Source organism: Erythrolamprus reginae, chromosome 1 (genome assembly GCF_031021105.1).
Source record: "Erythrolamprus reginae isolate rEryReg1 chromosome 1, rEryReg1.hap1, whole genome shotgun sequence".
NCBI lineage: Eukaryota > Metazoa > Chordata > Lepidosauria > Squamata > Dipsadidae > Erythrolamprus > Erythrolamprus reginae.
The window spans coordinates 347,610,861-347,633,592 of NC_091950.1; positions in this window are offsets into that span (position 1 = coordinate 347,610,861).

Genomic DNA, 22,732 nt, shown 5'->3' on the forward strand with positions numbered 1-22,732 from the left:
TATTATTTATTTATTAGATTTCTATGCCACCCTTCTTGAAACAACTCAAAATATAAGACAGGGTCTTATCTTCAGGGAAACATGGCACCTATATCTCTAAATCTTGTAAAACCTTTGGGTGTAATGTAATTTATTTCAGAGGAAAAAGTGGTAGAATTAACCTAGCCAAAGGGATTAGACTGCTTTTGCTCTTTTCTTAGGAGACTACATAATATAAGAGTTATCCAGAAAGTAAGGTTACAAGGCACGTAGCTCTCACAACGTAAGTTCACGGGGAAAGTTGGTATTACTATCGTGTAGACCAATCAGAAGTGAAGAAGCTTCTTGGATGATCACCGAAACAACTTCAAAGAAAAATAAAGGAAATACAGTTGCCTTTTGAAAAAGCACCTTTGGGACAGCCATGACCTCAATGATGGAGAAAGTCCATAGACACATAGGTAAGCTAATAGACTGGGAGATGATGGGAACAAGGCTTAAATATCTGCTGCTGTTTTTTCTTTTTACCTCAACCTTTTTCTTCATTCTAAAGGTGGCTTCTAACTTACCTCACTGCTAGTTTGCTTCCTCCCTGCTGAAACAAGATGGCAACCAGATGCACAGTGCTGGAAACTCAGCTTCTGGACATGTGCAGAAGAAGAAAAAAACTGAAAAAAATTCCATTTTTTAAAAATCACCCCTCCAAAGTTTGAAAACAAGATGGCAACTGCATACACAACAAGTTCCATGGTTTTGCTTGCATGGTTAGAGTGATAATAATAATAATAATAATAATAATAATAATAATAATAATAATAATTAAAAACAGACAATCCAAAGTGCAGACTCTGTAAAGAAACAGATGAAACAATCGATCAGCTGCTGCAAAAAGATCGCACAGACTGACTACAAGCATAGACATGATGCTGTGGCACAGATGATCCACTGGAACTTGTGCCGGAACTACCATTTCCCAGTGGCAAAGAACTGGTGGGATCATAAGCCCGAAAAAGTGGTCAAAAATGAGCAAGCAAAACTACTGTGGGACTTCCGACTTCCGACTGACCGAATTCTGAAGCATAACACACCAGACATCCTGATTGTGGAGAAAAAGAAAGTATGGATAATTGACATTGCAATCCCAGGGGACAGCAGAATTGAGGAGAAGCAGCTAGAGAAATTAGTGAAATACGAAGATCTAAAAATCAAGCTGCAACGACTCTGGCATAAGCCAGTGAAAGTGGTCTCAGTGGTACTTGGCACGCTGGGCGCAGCGCCAAAGGATCTCAGCGGACATTTGAAAATCATCGGAATTGATAAAATCTCCATCTGTCAATTGCAAAAGGCCGCTTTACTGGGATCGGCAAACATAATTTGTCGCTACATCATGCAATCCTAGGTGCTTGGGAAGCGCCCGACTGGTGATGAAATACAAAATCCAGCATAGTGATCTCGTTTGTTGTGTTGTATTGACATAATAGTAATAATAATAATAATAATAATAATAATAATAATAATAATAATTTATTAGATTTGTATGCCGCCCCTCTCCAAAGACTGCCACTGCTACGTGTTTGGTGACTTGGCAGAGAGGCCTGTTAATATTCTTGATTTTCAAATGGGCAACAGTAGCAAAAGGATATATTCTGAATTATTCAGCAATTTGAAATCAGAAGAGTCTTCCAAGATTGGTGCTCCAGTTCCACAATCTCTTTACAGCTGAATGCCTCAGCCTTTGCAAGTCTTTATTTTTCTTCCGAAGACTAATAATTTATCCCACTTCAACAAGAAAAAATAAAAGAGAACGAGAAAGCGAGGGAGTGTGCTTCTGATACTTTTTCTGCAGATCCTCTGCCGAAAAACAAACAATGCAGATCCTTTTTCTGCAGATCCTCTGCTGTCGACTAAACAATGTCGTCTGGCGGGACCAAGGGGAAGAGCCTTCTCTGTGGGGGGCCCGACCCTCTGGAACCAGCTCCCCCCTGAGATTAGGATTGCCCCCACCCTCCCTGCCTTTCGTAAACTCCTTAAGACCCACCTTTGCCGTCAGGCATGGGGGAACTAAAACACCTCCCCCTTGCCCATGTTGTTTTGTTGATTGATTGACTGTGTGCCTGTTTTTTATATACAGTGAACCCTCGATCATCGCGAGGGTTCCGTTCCAGGACCCCACGCGATGATCGATTTTTAGCGAAGTAGCGGTGCGGAAGTAAAAACACCATCTGCGCGTGCGCAGATGGTGTTTTTGCTTCCACTGCCGCCCGCCCTTCGCCCGCCCACCCCGTTGCTCGCGCCTGGGGTGCGCGCGCGTTTGGGGACTCCCTAGATCCAGCTGGGGAGCGGATCTAGGGAGTCCCCAAACGCGCGCGCTTTCCCCAGCAACGCGCGCGCTTTCCCCAGCAACGCGCGCGCTTTCCCCAGCAACGCGCGCGCGGTGGGGACTCCCTAGATCCGCTCCCCAGCTGGGGAGCGGATCTAGGGAGTCCCCACCGTGCGCGCGTTGCTGGGGAAAGCGCGTGCGTTTGGGGACTCCCTAGATCCGCTCCCCAGCTGGGGAGCGGATCTAGGGAGTCCCCACCGCGCGCGCGTTGCTGGGGAAAGCGCGCGCGTTGCTGGGGAAAGCGCGCGCATTTGGGGACTCCCTAGATCCGCTCCCCAGCTGGGGAGCGGATCTAGGGAGTCCCCACCGCGCGCGCGTTGCTGGGGAAAGCGCGCGCGTTGCTGGGGAAAGCGCGCACGTTTGGGGACTCCCTAGATCCGCTCCCCAGCTGGGGAGCGGATCTAGGCAGTCCCCACCGCGCGCGCGTTGCTGGGGAAAGCGCGCGCGTTGCTGGGGAAAGCGCGCGCGTTTGGGGACTCCCTAGATCCGCTCCCCAGCTGGGGAGCGGATCTAGGGAGTCCCCACCGCGCGCGCGTTGCTGGGGAAAGCGCGCGCGTTTGGGGACTCCCTAGATCCGCTCCCCAGCTGGGGAGCGGATCTAGGGAGTCCCCACCGCGCGCGCGTTGCTGGGGAAAGCGCGCGCGTTGCTGGGGAAAGCGCGCGCGTTTGGGGACTCCCTAGATCCGCTCCCCAGCTGGGGAGCGGATCTAGGGAGTCCCCACCGCGCGCGCGTTGCTGGGGAAAGCGCGCGCGTTGCTGGGGAAAGCGCGCGCGTTTGGGGACTCCCTAGATCCGCTCCCCAGCTGGGGAGCGGATCTAGGCAGTCCCCACCGCGCGCGCGTTGCTGGGGAAAGCGCGCGCGTTTGGGGACTCCCTAGATCCGCTCCCCAGCTGGGGAGCGGATCTAGGGAGTCCCCACCACGCGCGCGTTGCTGGGGAAAGCGCGCGCGTTGCTGGGGAAAGCGCGCGCGTTTGGGGAGCGGATCTAGGGAGTCCCCAAACGCGCGCGCTTTCCCCAGCTGGGGAGCGGAGCTGGGATGTCCCCAAGCGCGTGCCGCCCGCCCGCCCACGCCGTTGCTCGCGCCGCCGCTGGGGTCTTACGGGGGCAAGAGGGGGAAGACCCAGGGAAGCCTCTGCCCGGCGGGGAAACTCCACCATCTATGCATGCGTGGAAGGGCACGCATGCGCAGATGGTGGAGTTTACTTCCTGGTTGAAAACTCACGAAATAGCCCTTTCGCGATACTTGAACATGCGAAACTCGAGGGTTCACTGTATACTGTTTTTAATGAGATTATTAATTTAAATTGGAACTGGATGGGTGGGCATTGGATTTGGTATTGTGTACTGTACTGTTTTTTATTATTGTTCTGAGCCGCCCCGAGTTTGCGGAGAGGGGCGGAATATAAATCCAATAAACCTAAACCTAAACCTAAACCTTCTCCACTTCTTAGGTATGACAGGCATCAGGGAAATGTTTCCCGAATTCTCTTGTGCCTGAGTATTCTCTGCCTATATTCTCTGCCGTTCCGAGTCCTGGGAGAGGGGCGGCATACAAATCTAAGTCACCAACATAATTTATTGGAGGATCTTTAAAAATTATGTATCAGTGGTAACATAGAATTGAAAAAGTAGTTGCCATTAGTAGATTAAAATATTGTGGGATTTTTGAACACAAACAGGTAAATTCTTGGCTTATAAAACACTAGACATAAACTTGATTGAAAAGAATCAACTGTGAATAATTGATGTGGCAATAGTGCCGCCTACCTCCCAAAGACCAATAAGATCACACAGAGTTGGCCTCCTTTGTATTCCATTAAATAAGCAATGCAGGTTGGCGGGACCATGGGGGATGGCCACCCCGGCTCTGTGGAACCAACCAACCCCCCGATGTCTGTACTGTGCCCACTCTACTGGCCTTCCAAAAGGCCAAAAAGACCTGGCTGTGCTGGCAGGCCTGGGGGCCATGAAATTCTCATAGCAAATTATATTGTACGTATATATGTGTGTTGCCTGGATTGATTGAGTCACAGGGGTTTTTTTAATTGGGGTTTACAGTTTTAGATTTTTTCTTATTTGACTTCTTTTTTATTGTATTCGTATTTTTATATTGTTATTAGCCACCCTGAGTCCTTCGGGACTGGGCAGCATAGAATGAATGAATGAATGAATGAATGAACGAACGAACGAACGAACGAACGAACGAACGAACGAACGAACGAACGAACGAACGAACGAACGAACGAACGAACGAACAAACAAACAAACAAACAAACAAACAAACAAACAAACATTCATATTCACCTAATTATAGATACAGAGGCATTCCTTTGCAGTGATCCACCCTCCATCAGCTGCTCTCTGGACAGAACAAAATCACCTTGTTTTTTCAGCCAGGTGAGATGACTGAGATTCCTTCTGTGATGCAAACAGAAGGGAATCTTGACTTTTAAAGGGCAGTAGTTTCTTTGAACAAAGAAAGGAACTTTCTAGCTTGGGCCCGCAAAGCCCCCACAGTTTAAGTCCCTATTTGGCAGGGAAATCACACTTTGGGTTTGACCTGGCCGGTTCTTGGGCACCATCATTGGAAGGAACTGCACAGAAGCGTCCCACTAGAATATTACATTCTCCTCTAAATGGCTCTTATCTCTGAGCAGGAGTTTACCTTTACCCCCTCAGCAAATTCTTACAAGCTATATATATGCACAACTCTTGCCTGAACAGATGAAGAGTAAACAGAGGCTGTGATCAAAGGTGAGACAAACAGGAGGTCATGAAAACCAAGTAGCATAACCAAGAATCTCTCAGATGAACTATGAATGGGAGAGAGAGCTGAAGTCCAAGAATCAACTCAATTTTTCTGGGTTGGATTCAGCAAATATCAAGCTCTGTTTATTTTCTTGACCAAGAAATTTTGGGTAGTCAGAAGGAGAAGGGAGGCCGAAAGCATTAGTTACAAATCATTGCAAGTTTTAGTTAACATCTAACACTGCCACCATAAATATTACCGAAAGGTTTACAGTACGTTACAATTTTGTTTGTTTTATATGGTTAAACATTTTATTTCACATAGATAATTAGTACGTCATTTATTTAACGATTATAAATTGCGCACAGCTTTTCAGGACCAAAGCCACCCAATGCGAAACAAGTCAGCACACAATAAACCAAGCCATCTAATTTGTAGTTTGCTTTACCGCTCATTTAAAATTTGTTCATAAACGGTGGTCTACGTGCCACTGGCATAGGAAACTGCACTGCCGAGCAACCTTAGGGATTATCATAATCTTCAAAAATATCTGCCCAAATCTTCTTGCTCTCTGTAAGAACGTTAAATAATAGCAATTTGCCTTATGGAAGCTTATGGCAACTAAGTTGCAGGTAACTGCCTGTCAAAAGAAGCAAGAAAGGGAACAACCTAGAATCATACTTCAAATTCTTTGGGAAGCCATGAAACTATGGAGCAGGGCTGACAAACTGAAGGCCTGGATCTTGCCCATGGAGTGCTTAGTTCTGGCCTGGGGGGGGGGGCAGCCCTGGAATTAGCAAAGGATTGATCCACAGTGCCTGTGCCAGTGAAAATGGTGCTTCTGAGGGATTCCCGGGACCCATTTTCACTGGGAGAGGGCTGCAGGAGGATCCCCCCATCCCCACCTGGGCCACCTCAGGTGCCCCTGACACCAGAGACATTAAGCTGGCTACCCCCTTGGCCATGCGTACCCCACAATGCTCATCCACCCCTCCCTCCCAAGGTCAAACATAACCCTGACCTTCAACAAAATCAGGTTTGACACCCCCTACTATAGAGTATTTTTCCAAGAAAAGTCTGAACATGAGCTCATCCCCTTTCCTTCACTGTGGTGACTCCTCGGCTGCCCAGAGCGAAGGGAGCATTTCTTTTCTCTGGGCGCTGGCAGAGATTTATTCCCTCTCCAAGCCCCCAGAGAAAGGAAAATGCTTCATTCGCTCTGGGCTGCCAAAGCCTCCTTAAGCACCACCGAAAGGCTCCTCTGGCAGCCCAGAAAAGCCCAAGATGGCTTGGATTAAAGGGAATCGCAGGAAACTGGCCAGGCCTTTGTGCCACTCTCAAATTTCCTGGCAAATTTTTCCAGGCTCGGGTTCTTAAGTTGAAAATGGTTCTTAAAAAGAGGCAAAAAAATCTTGAACACCTGGTTCTTATCTAGAAAAGTTCTTAAGTAGAGGTACCACTGTATTTTTAGGTTTGGGGAATTAGTTAAACAAATTATCATACATACAACATTCGAAGGACAAATCTATAACTGATTTGCAGCAATAGTTTATTGATATGTGCTGCTTGGGAACATTTGAAATACAATTTTCCTACTTGGCTCTGAGACATTTTCTTCCTCACGAACCTGTGGAACAAGTCAAACATTTCCTTACACATTATTCTTTTCCTTCTGAAGGAACAGGGCACCCCATTGTACCATGAAGTTGCTTGTCAGGATCTTGCGAATAATGTAATGACAGATATGCCAAGCTGACCTTAAAGTTTATGGCTTCACATTCACAGCTAGCACAGGCTCGAGTTAGATGAACAAACATACTTTAGTCAGTTTTAAAATAGTTCACATTTTTCAGTTAACTAAGAATCTTATTTAAGTATCCTGAACTATATCAGGGCAGGTTTTGCAATACAGTAGTTTATTTTACTATTTATCATTTAGATGTGTATCCAAGTAGAATATAAATTTTAATTTCTAATCTACACTCTTTTTGAATACACATCTAAATGATACAAGGAATCACCTGTAACCTGAAGATGTCCAGGACTGAAGTCCAGCTCCAGGTGATATGATATCAACTGTCTTATAGTTATTTTGAAGCAATCCTTTAGGGCTCAGCCATGCTTAATTATTTATATAAAAAACCACAATCCTTCACTTCTGAGTAATGCTATGGCATTACTCAAAGTGGCTTACAATTTAAAATCACAGCACAGTAATACACACGCAAACACACACATGTGGAGACAGACAAGACCACCACCAGTGTTTAAAACTGTCATCCTTTTGGCAAAGGCAAAATTCTGTTGAAACAAATTCAGTTTTGCAATATGTTTGAACAAAGCCAAGGGCCTCATGGAGCAAGGTGTTCCACATGCAGAGATGCACACAGACACTTCTAACGATAAATAGTCCAGGGCAGAGATGACTATCAATTCTACATTTATTTTAATTTGGACCAGGAGCTGATTTCCTTGGGCCACTATTTGACTTCTCTTGGTGTAGCATAAGAACGGACAACTATAAGACAAGTAACAAAAAATATTGATGGATTATTATGACTATTATGTCTTGAAGTGATGAATATGTTTGTACTGGACAGGGTCATGCTGACAGCGTCAAATAACATTAATAATTTGGATGAATTCTTGAATCCAGCTAGGTACTTGATGTTCTGAAGGATTCACAGCAGTAGTGGGTTCTGAATTAGTTTGCCACCGTTTTGCACAAGTGCTCGCAGGTGTATCACATCTTCACGTGTGCAGAAGCTTCTGTGCATGCGCAGATGCATCCTGGGAGAGTGGGTAGAGCGTCATGCTAGCACTGCTACCAGTTCCAACAACTGGTCCAAACCGTGAACAACACACCACTGGCTCACAGTTAGGAATACTTCTAACCTGTGGGATTTTAGCACCACCACTTAGCACTCTTCTGGTGCATGCTGTGTATGAAACTGCAACAGATTTCCTACACTTTGGTGGATAGATGCTGTTAGGTACAGTCCACATTGTTTCATATGTAGTAAAGGCCAAGCAAAAACATCATTATTATTATTAATAATAATAATAATAATAATAATAATAATAATAATAATATTTATTAGATTTGTATGCCGCCCCTCTCCGAAGACTCGAGACGGCTTACAATAATAATAATAACAATGTTACAATGGAACAAATCTAATATTAAAAACATCTAAAACCCCCATCATTTAAAAACCATGCAACACACGCATACCAAACATAAAATATAAAAGCTTGGGGGAGGTGTCTCAGTTTCCCCATGCCTGGCGATACAGGTGGGTCTTAAGTAATTTGCGAAAGACAAGGAGGGTGGGGGGCAGTTTTAGTCTCTGGGGGGAGTTGATTCCAGAGGTCCGGGGCCACCACAGAGAAGGCTCTTCCCCTGGGGCCCGCCAAATGACATTGTTTAGTTGACGGGACCCGGAGAAGGCCAACTCTGTGGGACCTTATCGACCGCTGGGATTTGTGCGGTAGAAGGCAGTTCCAGAGGTATTCTGGTCCAATGCCATGTAGGGCTTTAAAGGTCATTACCAACACTTTGAATTGTGACCGGAAACTGATTGGCAGCCAGTGCAAGCCACGGAGTGTTGGTGAAACGTGGACGAATCTCGGAAGCCCCACGATAGCTCTCGCGGCTGCATTCTGCATGATCTGAAGTTTCCGAACACTTTTCAAAGGTAGCCCCATGTAGACAGCGTTGCAGTAGTCGAACCTTGATGTGATGAGGGCATGAGCGACTGTGAGCAATGACTCTCAGTCCAAATAGGGCCGCAACTGGTGCACCAGGTGAACCTGGGCAAATGCCCTCCTCGCCACAGCCAAAAGATGATGGTCCAATGTTAGCTGTGTAACCATGGTTATTTATGTTCATCAAGTTTAAATATTGTTTATTTATTTGTTTGTTTTGTCAAGTATGTTTTGTCAGTATGTATTGGTAGTATACAGAGATATAATAATATTTATACACATGATACTAGTAAAAAAGAAACATTAGGACAGGGGACAGAAGACACTCCAGTGCACTTATGCACGCCCCGTACTGACCTCTTAGGAATTGGGAGAGGTCAAAAGTGGATAGTCTAAGGGTAAAGTTTTGGGGGTTAGGTGATGATACTACAGAGTATGGTAGTGCGTATTGCTTTTTCAATTACATTTTACTGATCAGTAAAGCTTGTCCTGTTTTAGAAAATTTCAACATCTGTCCCAAGCTAAGATTCAGGATTCTTGCCAGCCTGCCTTCTTCAGCCAGCCTGCCAGCCTTGGCATCTTCTAGTACTTAGGAATTCAGATTATGTACCCAGAACTGATCAGAGCTGCTTTGGCCATTTCTGTTTCTATTTCAATTCTGAGGTTTGCAAACATCCAACAGGGTATGTAGATATGACACCACCCCTCCGTGTCATTTTTATGTTTGTATTGGCAGCAAGACCCCCTCAAAATTCCACTGCATTCCACAATGTGGTGAGAATGGTTTAAAAAGAATAAACATTACAGTATAATGCCAACGTCCACTATTAGTGCCATCTCCACATTGCCCCCCAATCCTTTCCTGAAAAGCCACGTGGAATCTCCAAGAAACCACAGGTGCTGGGAAGTCCAACAGGAAGGAAGGAAAGAGGTATCTGGGGGCAAGCGGTCTCACGGACAGAAGGCATTATTAAGAAGAGTTAGCTATCAATAGAGAAGCCTTCTGGTGCAGAATTTCCTGAAGAGACATAATCAACCTAGAAAAATCATCAGGATCTAAGAAGAAAATGAATGGTGATAACCAAACACCCAGAATTGCACCTGGAAGCTAACTGGTAACCAATGCCACTCCTACAATAGTGATGTTATGTGGGTGAATTTAGGAATGCCAACAAGAAGTAGATTATTGACAAAATTGAACGGGTCCAAAGACGTGCTACAAGAATGGTGGAAGGTCTTAAGCATAAAACGTATCAGGAAAGACTTAGTGAACTCAATCTGTATAGTCTGAAGGACAGAAGGAAAAGGGGGGACATGATCGAAACATTTAAATATGTTAAAGGGTTAAATAAGGTTCAGGAGGGAAGTGTTTTTAATGGGAAAGTGAACACAAGAACAAGGGGACACAATCTGAAGTTAGTTGGGGGAAAGATCAAAAGCAACATGAGAAAATATTATTTTACTGAAAGAGTAGTAGATCCTTGGAACAAACTTCCAGTAGACGTGGTTGGTAAATCCACAGTAACTGAATTTAAACATGCCTGGGATAAACATATATCCATTGTAAGATAAAATACAGGAAATAGTATAAGGGCAGACTAGATGGACTATGAGGTCTTTTTCTGCCGTCAGTCTTCTATGTTTCTATGTTTCTATTATTAATGGCATTTCTAAATTCACCCAAGTAATGCAAGCAGAAACTAATCATGCTGGTTGAATTACAGTATCTGAAACTGCTGGATTGGAAAGAGGTTGCAAGGTGAGAAACAAATGGAAGTACTCGTGGGTATAGGGCAGGGGTGAAATGCTCCTGGTTCGGACTGGGTCAGGTGGACTGGTAGGGCTGGCACTGATGGTTTGTCACACCAGTAGTGATGGCTGGCTGGACACGCCCCCGAATCGGTCCGATCCCTGTGTGCCGCTGCCCATGTTACCCAATTGCCTGCTCACATGCTCGCCGCTTTCCTAGATCACTGCTCACCGCTCACCACTTTTCTTTTTAAAAAATGGCTGCTTTTCCAGCCACTCAGCTCAGTGCTTCCGACCTACCCACTCCACCTCTGGCCTATACAAGTTGTTCCCTTTGCCACACGGGTGCAGGTATTGCTTCGCTGATGCCTCGCCTTGCCTGGATGCCTTGTTCCTTCAATTGGGTAAGTAACTTTATTTTTTTGCTTTAAAAAAAAAGTAATTTGGAGTGTTTTTTTCTTTGGTTAGGTTTTTTTTAGGATTTTTTTTTTGTTAGACATAGCCATTTAAAGCTTTTTCAGCCTGAGTTGCTGGTCGGAACGCCTGCCTTGCTTTGTCTGGATTGCAGTCTGCAATAATAATAATAATAATAATAATAATAATAATAATAATAATAATAATAATAATAATAATAATAATAATTATAATTATAATTATAATTATAATTATAATTATAATTATAATTATAATTATAATTATAATTATAATTATAATTATAATTATAATTATAATTATAATTATAATTATAATTATAATTATAATTATAATTATAATTATAATTATAATTATAATTATAATTATAATTATAATTATAATTATAATTATAATTATAATTTATTAGATTTGTATGCCGCCCCTCTCCGAAGACTCGGGGAGTAACTGAATCTACCTGCCTTGTTTCTTCAATTGGATAAGTAACTTTTTTTTGTTTTTTATTATTTATTTATTTATTTATTTATTTATTTATCAGATTTGTATGCAGCCCCTCTCCGCAGACTTGGGGCGGCTCACAGCAATAATAATACACTGTAAACAAATCTAATATTTAAGTTAATTTAAAACCCCAATTTAGAAACCAATCATACATACTAACATACCATGCATAAATTTTATAAGCCTAGGGAGAGGGAAAGTCTCAATTCCCCCATGCCTGATGACAGAGGTGGGTTTTAAGGAGCTTACGAAAGGCAAGGAGGGTGGGGGCAACTCTGATATCTGGGGGGAGTTGGTTCCAAAGGGTTGGGGCTGCCACAGAGAAGGCTCTTCCCCTGGGTCCCACCAAACGACATTGTTTAGTTGATGGGACCCGGAGAAGGCCAACTCTGTGGGACCTAACTGGTCACTGGGATTCGTGCGGCAGAAGGCGGTCCCGGAGATATTCCAATCCGGTGCCATGAAGGGCTTTATAGGTCATAACCAACACTTTGAATTGTGACCGGAAACTGATCGGCAACCAATGCAGACTGCGGAGTGTTGGTGTGACATGGGCGTATTTAGGAAAGGCCATGATAGCTCTCGCAGCTGCATTCTGCACGATCTGAAGTTTCCGAACACTTTTCAAAGGTAGGCCCATGTAGAGAACATTACAGTAGTCAAGCCTCGAGGTGATGAGGGCATGAGTGACTGTGAGCAGTGACTCCCGGTCCAAATAGGGCCGCAACTGGTGCACCAGGCGAACCTGGGCAAACGCCTCCTTGCCACAGCTGAAAGATGTTTTGTTTTTAAAAATAGTAAATTGGAGAGGGAATGTTGTTGGGAATTTTTTAAAGGATATTTTTTTAAAATGTTTTTTTTTAAAAAAAATACAATTAACGTGACAGTCCATGGCAGGTGAGCTACTGGAACAATTTGGTTGTCCCCAAATCTTATCAGAAATCCTTCCCTAGCTCACACACAGGGTTCACATGATCTTCTGCCGGTATTGACTGGAAGAACTTTCCTTTGAGCATTTTACATTCCACAGCTATGCCATAAATGCATGTTCTTTCTAATCTCTAGTGAATGTATAGTAATTATCAAACCACACAAATTAATGCCTAACTGTTCTGACAAACTGCCAGGACACAAAAATGTGCAGGAAACTCCCTCTTGTCAGAAATGGAAAGCCAAGCAATTCAAGAATCTATTAATTTTTTAAAAACAAAGATCTTGCATCACAATTGGTGAAGCTGATTGGTTGTTAGTGAGGGAATACTCATAATTCAAATCCGCGCCTTCTTTCATCAGCTAAAATTGCTAACCATGTGATACAACCATTGTTGTTGGTGTATAAGATTACATACAGTATTTGCAAATTGGACTTCAATAACATTTTAGAAATATATCAGAATTTCAGACCCTCCAGTTTCAGACGTTCCAGAAGTTTGGAACTCATTACAAAAAAATATGTTCATATTTTAATGGGGAAAACTCACTGGTGGGCTGGTAAGAAAATTGCAGAGATTATAAACTCTGTAGAATTTCAGATGGCTATCAGCTGGATAACCTCACAGTTTTCACTGCAATAAATCCAATATTCAAAAAGTGGGATTCATAACTTTGTCATCCCTTATTCTTGGCCTGGTACCCATTCATTCATTTTCAAGACATTTTAACTGTTCTGTCGGGCTCTCTGGTACACTCCTCCCAAAAATTCACGGGTACAAATTTCAGACATAATTTCAGACACACACACGTGAAAAGTCAAAACAATGTTCTTTATAATGAAAATTCACATAAACTAAGCCCTCTTTTGGTACAGCAAAGAGCACTGGTCTCCAAACAAACTGGTAATTTGTACAAGTCCCTTATCAGTCCTGTGATACTTAGCTTGCAGCTGTGAGGCAATTCACAGTCCTTCTTCTTTCACAAAGTGAAACACACTTTGCTCTGGTTTAGTTTCAAAGCGGGGAAAAATGAGCACACAAAAGGTCAAAGTCAGTAAAGCAGTCATGAAGCAACGATCAGATAATCCTCCACAATGGCCAAACCCACAGCCCCACCCAACCACAGGTGGCCTCATGTTCTTTGATAATAATCTCTCAGTTGTTGTTGCCTATGCATCGCTCTCTGCATGTGTGGCTGTATCATTAACTCTTGTTCTGAATCCAAGGAGGAGCTAGATAATTGATCTCCTTCTGAGCTGTCTGCCACACTCTCCTCCTCCCTGTCACTCATGTCTTCTTGGTCAGAGGAGCCTTCATCATCAGATTCCACCGGGGGCAAAACAGGCCTGTAGCATGTGGATGTCTCCCCCACATCCACAATCCTTGGGGCAGGAGCTGGGCCAGAGCTAACCACAACATTAACCCTGCAAAGTCAGTCTGGATCCAGCATGTGATGGAAGATTGGGAATGCCGAGAACTGAGTAGATCTCCCTTCCAGTTGGGTTGGCATCTTCAGAAGTGTAACATTTCATTAGCACAAGAGAGAAATAAGAACAAAGATTTGTGCCTAAGCACATTAATTGAAACTGAGAGCTGAGAAAGTGAATGAAGTTCAAAGCAGTACTGTTAGTTCAGTATTAGGAACAGAATTTAATGAGAGGGGAAAAAAATACATTGGCAACCTACTCGTTAACAGTCAGTGATCTTATTATACTACTCAATCCACAACCAGCCTTTTCCATGCAAGAGAACAAAACTACAGCATTGTATATTATATATAGAAACATAGAAACATAGAAGACTGATGGCAGAAAAAGACCTCATGGTCCATCTAGTCTGCCCTTATACTATTTCCTGTATTTTATCTTACAATGGATATATGTTTATCCCAGGCATGTTTAAATTCAGTTACTCTGGATTTACCAACCACGTCTGCTGGAAGTTTGTTCTAAGGATCTACTCCTCTTTCAGTGAAATAATATTTTCTCACGTTGCTTTTGATCTTTCCCCCAACTAACTTCAGATTGTGTCCCCTTGTTCTTGTGTTCACTTTCCTATTAAAAACACTTCCCTCCTGGACCTTATTTAACCCTTTAACATATTTAAATGTTTCGATCATGTCCCCCCTTTTCCTTCTGTCCTCCAGACTATACAGATTGAGTTCATTAAGTCTTTCCTGATACGTTTTATGCTTAAGACCTTCCACCATTCTTGTAGCCCGTCTTTGGACCCGTTCAATTTTGCCAATATCTTTTTGTAGGTGAGGTCTCCAGAACTGAACACAGTATTCCAGATGTGGTCTCACCAGCGCTCTATATAAGGGGATCACAATCTCCCTCTTCCTGCTTGTTATACCTCTAGCTATGCAGCCAAGCATCCTACTTGCTTTTCCTACTGCCCGACCACACTGCTCACCCATTTTGAGACTGTCAGAAATCACTACCCCTAAATCCTTGTCTTCTGAAGTTTTTGCTAACTATATCATATAGTATATTAACTGTTGCAATGTCAGAGGCAGCAGAAAAAAACAAGAGTGGATCTGTAGAATTATACTTAAGATTGATTTACTTGCAGATGTCCAGTAAAGTTTCTCAGAGTAAAAGCGTTGCTAGATCGTTCTTGAACTTGGAATGTATAATAATAATTTTATTCCTGGATATTTGAGGGATATTTATTAGGACATCAAACTAAACATGCTGTACTGATAAGAAAACCATCATGGGATGGTTGAATTTTCAAGTTGGTCTGGTTGCATTTGGCAGTCACAACTCACCACAATGTGTTTGGAAAAGGCGTGGTTCTGCAGTTAAGTGGGGAGCAATTTCTTTGTGGAAAACATGATTATTTAGACATGCTTCACAGCGTCAAGTGAAATTCCAAGATGTGCACTTTTTGAGACAACGATCCAACTCAAAATGTAAGAATAACACCCATTGTATTTTAAATATTGTTATTTTTGCAAACCTACGTAATTTTACATTAAAAATACTGTAGTTATAAGGCAAGAATTTATTTTTTAAAACACTATTACTGAGTAATATAATATATGAATTTATTTTATGACAAATGTCTTTTTCCCCACCCAACATTTCAGGACATATTGGGGTGGTGGGGAAGGATATTGGGCTGGGCTGTTATCATCTGGGAGTTTGTTGCAACCAATACTGTCATATTAAAAATTATGATTACTATATATAATAATAATAATAACAACAACAACAACAGAATTGGAAGGGACCTTCAGGGTCTTCTAGTCCAACCCCCTGCTTAGGCAGGAAATGCTACACTACTTCAGACAGATGTTTATCCAACATCTGCTTAAAAACTTCCAGTGTTGGGGCATTCACAACTGATCAACTGTTCTGACTGTCATTTCTTCTTAGTTCTAAGTTATTTCTCTCCTTGATTAGTTTCCACCCATTGCTTCTTGTTCTACCCTCAGTTGCTTTGGAGAATAGGTTGACTCCTTCTTCTTTGTGACAACCCCTGAGATATTGAAAAACTGCTATCATGTCTCCCCTGGTGCTTCTTTTCATTAAACTAGCCATGCCCATTTTCTGCAATCATTCTTCATATGTTTTAACCTCCAATCCCCTAATCATCTTTGTCGCTCTTCTCTGCACTTTTTCTAGAGTCTCTGCACTTTTTCTAGATATCCATTTTGCATCAAGGAGACCAAAACTGAATGCAGTATTCCAAGTGTGGCCTTACCAAGGCCTTATAAAGTGGCATTAATACTTCACGTGATCTTGATTCTATCCCTCTCTTAATGTAGCCTAGAACTCTGTTGGCTTTTTTGGCAGTTGCTGCACACGGCTTTCACATTTACTACTGTTGAGCAATGTACCACATATACCGTACCTGTGTGTTTTGTTTTTCTTGTCTAAATGTGGAATCTTACTTTTAATAATATATAAGTTTAATAGTTACCATCGATATTAAATGCTGTAAGATAATCCTAGTGTTAAATCTGGGTAATGAAGGACATGGAGGCACTGTAGCTATTAATCCTTTATTTTAAGGTTAGGTGAAGTCTGTTCAGAACGGCCCACCAGCTCCAAGAGAAGCCACTTTTAAAGGGCTCACTTGGAGGCGGCCGGCTCTGATGGCCATTTGAAATTGTTGGTTGTGGTTTGTCCACAACCGGTATGCAAATTTGGAAGTACGGACTCATGTACACAACGCCTAGAGGTTACTTAGTGTAGTTGCTGGCGTGTCCAGCTGTCTGTATAGATAGCTTTGTTTTGTTTTGTTTGGTTATGTTATGTTTTGTTTTTCTGTTTTTGTTGTTTTGATTTATGCTCTTCTGTATTGTTTTTAAATGTTTATAAATCTAATAAAAATACTTAAAAAACATGACACAATACTTTCATATTAAAAAAAATGGAACTGCTATTTTTTAATTAATTACTTAAAATTACTTAAAATTTTTATATATCTGTTCACCTTATAACCATTTCTGAGCATCTCCCAATCTCAATTTTGAGAAAAGTTTTCTCCGTAGTTTTAAAGGGAGGCTGAATTTTTGAATTGGAGCATATTAGGTCGATCCTAAAAATCAGGTTTTAAAAAATGGTTTCTCTTTCGGCAGCCAAAGGTCAAGTTATTTAGCTATTTATTCAATTATTTCATAGCTGAGAATCCTAGTAAATGGAACCATGTTACAATATTTAATTTAATTTATTAAATTAATTTATTAATTTATTAAATTAATTTATTAAATTTATAAGCCGCCCAACTCCTTCCGGACTCTGGTGAATTTTATTATCCTGGTGAAGGAATGGAGTTAGGATTTTCACAAATCGGGAAGGAATTATTTCCTCCCCCTTTTCCTTCCTTTTTAAAAAGAATGTGAAACATAAACACAAATGTGCAGATTACGTCATTTTCATAAAAACTAAAAATTCCATAAAACATAGAAACAGAAGTCTGACGGCAGAAAAAGACCTCATGGTCCATCTAGTCTGCCCTTATATTATTTCCTGTATTTTATCTTAGGATGGATATATGTTTATCCCAGGCATGTTTAAATTCAGTTACTGTGGATTTATCCACCAGTCTGCTGGAAGTTTGTTCCAAGGATCTACTACTCTTTCAGTAAAATAATATTTTCTCATGTTGCTTTTGATCTTTCCCCCAACTAACTTCAGATTGTGTCCCCTTGTTCTTGTGTTCACTTTCCTATTAAAAACACTTCCCTCCTGGACCTTATTTAACTCTTTAACATATTTAAATGTTTCAGTCATGTCCCCCCTTTTCCTTCTGTCCTCCAGACTATACAGATTGAGTTCATTAAGTCTTTCCTGATACGTTTTATGCTTAAGACCTTCCACCATTCTTGTAGCCCTTCTTTGGATCCGTTCAATTTTGTCAATATCTTACAAGTCAAAGATGTCATTTGCAACCTTCTGTAGGTGTCCATTGCCATCCTGTAATAGCAATAGCACTTAGACATATCTATCGCTTCACAGCGCTTTGCAGCCCTCTCTAAGCAATTTATCAAATCAGTTTATTGCCCCCAAAAATTATTTTACCAACCTTGGAAGGATGGAAGGCTGAGTCAACCTTCAGCCTGGGGAGATATGAACTACCAAATTGCAGGCAAACAGCAGTCAGTAGAAGTAGCCTACAGTACTGCATTCTAACCATTGCGCTCTTACTGAAATATGAAATTAGGAATTTGCTACAGAGGATTTTACTTCAGCCTAAATAAAGAGACATGAATATTCCTAAGTAAATGGGCAGAAGGTTCTTGAAATAGAAATTTTGATGTCAGTCCAAAGATGCCCGAGAGCTTCAAAAGAAACAAACAGGTTGAGATGAACTTTTACAATAAGCTTACAAGAAATTTCGAGCAGTCATTCCCTTCTTATCACAATTATTCATATTTATTTTTTATGGAAGCAGTGTTTATGACAGTCATTAAATATTTCATAGTGCAACTGATTTACTGTGATGGCTTAGCATAAGGAAAAACCTCTGTCCAAGAGCTGGTCTTTGAACAAGGTTAAGCTGCATAATTGTACCATATAACAAAAGGGGACAAAGATACTAAATATTTGACTTTGTGCTATAATTCTTCATAGGCTTCTCCCAGTAAGCAGGAGAGATTTTAGCGGGCATTCAAAGCAACAGGGATAAGCAAAGATAAACTTCTTACCTTTTAATCACCGTGTGCTGAATCACGCAGACATCAAAGTGCTATGTGAAAGTTTTATAAAAATGATTGGCAGAGACACCACAGTATGGCTTTGGTGTTACTGCTAATAGTAAAGCCAAGCTTGGTATAGTGGGGCAGCCATGTGGACTTAGTCAGGCTTTGGTATCAGGACTAGGAGAGTGTTATTTGATGGGGTTTCTAAAATACAGTAAAATAGGAGTCATCTACTGAGGGAATGACATCCCAAGGGAAGGGAGAAGAAATTGAAAAGGCTTCTACTTTGACACCATCTGTCACCAATGATAGAAATTCCTGAATTGAGGAGAGCCCTTTGTGATCTTATCACAGGTGGAAATGATTGAGATAATGTGATTGTCTTGTTAGTAGCGATGTCATAGGGTCAAATCATTACTACTTAAGCTACTGCATTCTGGACTAGCTGTAGATTTTGTATGGCCTTCAACCTCATGCCTATTGCAACTACTTAAGAACTTTTCTGGATAAGAACCAGGTGTTCAAGATTTTTTTGCCTCTACTTAAGAAACATTTTCTACTTAAGAACCAGAGCCCAGAAAAATTTCCCAGGAAATTTGGGAGCGGCATGAAGGCCCGGCCAGTTTCCTGCCATTCCCCCTTTAATCCTGGCCATATGGGCTACCAGAGGAGCCTTTTGGTGACACTTAAGGAGGCTTTGGCAGTCCAGAGCAAACGAAGCATTTTCCTTTCTCTGGGCACCTCAACAGGGAATATACCTCTGCCAGCACCCAGAGAAAAGGAACACTCCCTTCGCTCTGGGCAGCTGAGGAGTCACTATAGCGAAGGAAAGTCACCAGCTACAAAGCAAGTGAGCGAAAAGAGAGGTGAGGCCTTCAACATGGGAAGGAAAAGGCAGAAGGTAGCGGCAGCAGCAGCCAGTGTATGGGAGGCACTGGGTGTATGGGAGGCGTCTGCTCCTCCTCGCCGCCTCAGAGTCCCTCTTTTTTCTTTTAAGCCTTAAAGTTTTGGATTTTTTTGATTCCCCTCACCTCTTCTTCTTCCTTCGGCAGCGACTGTCCTCCTCCTCTTCTTCCTCCTCCTCCCACCCAAATTCCGAGCTTTTATTTCTTTCCTAATGGGTTTGCATGCATTATTTGCTTTTACATTGATTCCTATGGGAAAAATTGCTTCTACTTAAGAAAGTTTCTACTTGAGAACCTGGTCACGGAATGAATTAAGTTCTTAAGTAAGAGGTATCACTGTACTTCCAAAAACAGATCACTAAGGGATGAATGAATAAAGAAGGGAGTCCCATTCAGGAAAGGCCATAGGTGTCACACTAGATGGAGTTGTGCAAAGGCCTTCTTTGCCAAAGCTGCCCAGTGCCTCAAGCAGGAGGGGAGAGTCATAGCATACACAACCCTCCCTTGTGTATTAGTTGGGCACTGTGTGCATATCCTTATCAAAGACTAAAGGTGGAATATTCCTAAAATTCCATGGCTGGTTCACCAAATGCCACCTTTCTTCCTTGGATTTAGCTTTAGTTGGTTTTCACATCGAGACTCTAATATTCTACAGGCATCCCAACATCTGTTTGACCCAGGGTTTAGATATAATACTCTGCATTAATATTTAACCTTTGGTGATCGATGGCCTTTCCAGAATAGAGTATGTTGACTCTTTGAAATGGTCTCTGCATTAATTTCTTCCCTTCATCTAGTAGAATTACACTTCATGGAGAAAGACAGCCATTGTAATAGAGTGTCCTCTACCAACTTCCAACCCTAAAAGGAAGGTCTATGATGGTCAATAATATTCAAAACTTCAGACAGATGGAGCAATACTTGGAAAGCTGTAGTCATCGTATTCTGTTTTTGCCAACAGACGCCCTTAAGTGTGATCATTTTAAAGGATTTATTTATTATTTTATTTATTTATTTGTCAAACATGTATAGGATAGTAGTTTGTATAAATATAATATAAGTAAAAATAGTGATAAAAAGGGACAGTAGGATAGGGACGGTAGGCACAATGTTGCGCTTATGAATGTCCCTTACAGACCTCTTAGAAACGGGGAGATGTCAACTGTAGATAATCTAAGGTTAAAGTTTTTGGGGTTTGGGGAAGAAATCACAGAGTCAGGTAGTGCATTCCAGGAATTGATTATTACTGAAGTCATATTTCCTGCAGTCGAGTTTAGAGTGGTTTTCATTTAGTTTGTATCTGCTTGTGTACTGTATTGCTGCGGTTGAAGGTCATTAACAGGAAGGACATTTTGGTATGTGATTTTATGAACTACAGTTAGATCAGATCGGAGGCAACATAGTTGTAAATTGTCTAATTGTAGTATTTCAAGCCTGGTGGAATAAGGTATTCTGTTGCGAGCAGAGGAGTGAAGGACTCTTCTTTGTGAAATATTTCTAGGCTCTCTCAATTGTATTAATGTCTGATATGCAATGCAGGTTCCAGACTGGTGAGCTGCATTCTAGAATTGGTCTAACAAATGTTTTGTATGCTCTGGTTAGCAGTGCAATGTTACCATAGGAGAAGCTACGCAAGATTAGATTAACTCTTAGTGCAGGAAAACAAATTCACTTGTCACATAATGTTGGAAATGAACCAGTCTTAAATAACTTCAAGCAAATAGTCAAAGTGGAAAGATCTAAAAGATTTCCACCATGTCATTTGCAATAAACACTACCATAATAATGGTTGCTGGTATGCATTTTTTCCCAGAAGGGAAAAGTATGTGTAGAGGGAAAAAAGTCTCATGAAACAGAAGCACTGATACTTAAAAAGAGAGCTCACATTACTGAAATTTTATTTTAAAAATTGGGATAAAGAAAATAAAAGAAGAAAGGCAAGATGATTTGAATTTAAAACTTCCTGGGCAATTTATATGAACAACTACATAATTTGAGGAAAATGCATAAGATGCTTCCATGTGTTGTAAGATTCTACAGCTGTAGAAAACTGTTCCCCTTCAGCATGTTACAGATGGAATTTCGATGGGCTTTATTTCAAAAGGATCCACATACAGTACAGGCACTTTTCTCAGATGTTATCACATGGTTCTTTGTGGTTTTTAATTGTATTTATTTCCTCTAAAATAATCTGTTGTATACTGATTTCTAATTCTAAAGTAAACGTGTAAAAGTCATTACTACTGCATCAGGGAAAATATTTAACACTGCATTCTCCTCGGTCAATGAACAATTATTCTTAATCCATTGTAATTCACATCCTGTACTCAATGTCCAGGTGGCCTTCTGAGGCCTCATGTACTGATACCTCTGTTGTTTGCACCTGTTGTTGGAGCAGGCTAAAAATGAATTTGGCCAAAGGGAACACAGCAGCACATTATTCCACTGGCAGGAATCCAATCTGTTGGTCTGAGGGTAGATTCCAAATTCAGAGGAACGTTTGAAAGGCAAGAATATGCGTTGACAACTCTGCTTGATCTTCATGTCAAGAGTAGAATTAACACCATATTTCTACACCATGCAAGCACAGATTTCTCACTGAAAGCTGTAATGGATAAAAGATCTAGGATTCAAGTCACATTGTTAAGTGCATGTCTTCAGCAAAGCACATAAGGCCCTTTCCTAACAATAACAATAGCAACAAAACTTTATTGATTCATTTGATTCCACGTTCTGTAATTTATATTATCTTCTCCATATTAAAAGTTTGGAACTCCTTAAGGGTTAAAATTTATAACACTTCTGTATAAATAGGCCATATTTTACAGAGACCAATGCTCCTTTTGAAAGAGCTCTTGTTCCGAAATGTTAGCCAACCATGAGACTTTCAAGAGGAAACTGGACTGCCATTTGTTGGAAATAGTGTAGGGACTCCTGCTTGAGCCAGGGGTTGAACTAGATGACCTACAAGGTCCCTTCCAACTATTTTAATCTGAATCTCTTTTAAATGGCTGAAGACATGTCCATGTCCTGGCCAACCTACGATGAGTTTTATTGCAGAAATTATAATTATTTTTAATAAGTGGGTATCTATACATATTCTCTATTCTGTTAGCACCCAACAGAATAGAGAAGGTAAAGATTGTCAGACATCTTATCCCATTATTTTCCAGATACAGTGATCCCTCGAGTTTCGCGATCTCGATCTTCGCGAAACGCTATATCGCGATTTTTCCCATCCG